Source organism: Orycteropus afer, unplaced genomic scaffold, assembly GCF_000298275.1.
Source record: "Orycteropus afer afer isolate SDZICR_OR568_19922 unplaced genomic scaffold, OryAfe1.0 scaffold00139, whole genome shotgun sequence".
Taxonomy (NCBI): Eukaryota; Metazoa; Chordata; class Mammalia; order Tubulidentata; family Orycteropodidae; genus Orycteropus; species Orycteropus afer.
Genome location: NW_006921726.1, coordinates 4,401,528 through 4,402,967, shown reverse-complemented (window position 1 = coordinate 4,402,967; position 1,440 = coordinate 4,401,528).

Sequence of the window (1,440 nt, the reverse complement as noted above, 5' to 3'; positions counted from 1 at the left end):
GAGCCTTGAAGGGAAGGATATAGAAGTGGACTAAACCCCAAATAGCAGAAGAATTTTCATGAAAATACCAAAAAAGGAGACATACAGAGCTGTGGTTTGGTAGTGGTCCTAAGCGATCCTGACAGCACAGCACAGACAGCCTGGAGATTCTTGAGAGGTGGTAGGACCTAAGAATTAACCTAAAAATCAGCACTGCTAGCCAGGGACTGCACAGAGGACTGCTCTGGTAGCTGGGGAATAAATGGAGAAGGTGAAGAGAAATGCAGGCTGAGCTGTAGACTTTTGCTGTCTGGAGGGTGCCTCCATTTTGAATGTTACAAGCGGCTTGACCATTTTGGATATTTAAAGAGACAGCTCTCTCCGAGATTCCAGAGGCTTAAAAAGAGGTTCGGCTTTCCAGCAACCCCATGGACACTCCGGAACTGCAAGACTGAAAATATACAACATTCCTCTTGTTACACTTATACTCCACACCCACTTGGTGAACGGAGGTGTGGCCATCCCCCACTCCCACCCACCTTCTGGGCCCACAAGAACTCCATCAAAGTCTGTGTGCTCAGATGGAGCCTGGGTGCCCTGCCCTGTCCTCCACCGATTTTTTTTTTTCTTTGTCGCTTTCCTTTTTCTGGTGATTAAGTTGCTTGTATTTGTTTGTTTTAATACAACTATTATTAGTAGTACTTTTGTCTTTTTTACTATTATCTTATTCTTCCCCTCCAAGGTCCTAGTTTTCAGCTTTTTTTCTTTTCCCTCTTCCTGGTTGAATTTTTTTTTTTTTAATTTATTTCTTTTTTTCCTTTTTTCCCCCTTTTTTTTTTCATGGTTAACCCTGTTCCTTGTTTTTCTTTTTGCATTTTTTCCATTATTTTTTCTTCATTATCTTCATTCTCTACCTTTTTTCTCTTAGTGTCCTATCCCCAGATATTTCAGGTTTTCTTACTTGTTCTTCTTCTTTTTCCCTTTTTTCTTTTTTTAGTTACTGATCCTGTGTGACTACATAGTGTGCTTTTTGTCCATGTGCTTTTAGTTTTTTGATTGCTATTCAATTGTAATTTTTGTCTAACTGAATGGGAGACAGCAACAGTCTCCATATGACACAACTACACCCACAACTCCTGCAACTTCACTTACTGAGCGAGAGCCACTACCTCCTTCTCCACCAATGGGCCAATAATAAAAAAACCACCAAGAAGAGCATGAATCACCCTTGGCTGTTCTTCATAAACAGTTAACAGAGATCTAAATACAACAACACCACAATGCCTCAGAGACAACAGACCATCACAGTCCACACAAAGAAGCAGGATAAACTGGTAGAAACAAGGGAGCAGGATACAGACCCAGAACACATCCCTGATGAAGAAGCAGCATTGGAACTCTCTGATAAGGAATTCAAAAGAATTATCTTTAGGTATCTTCAAAGGATTGAGAGACAGACCA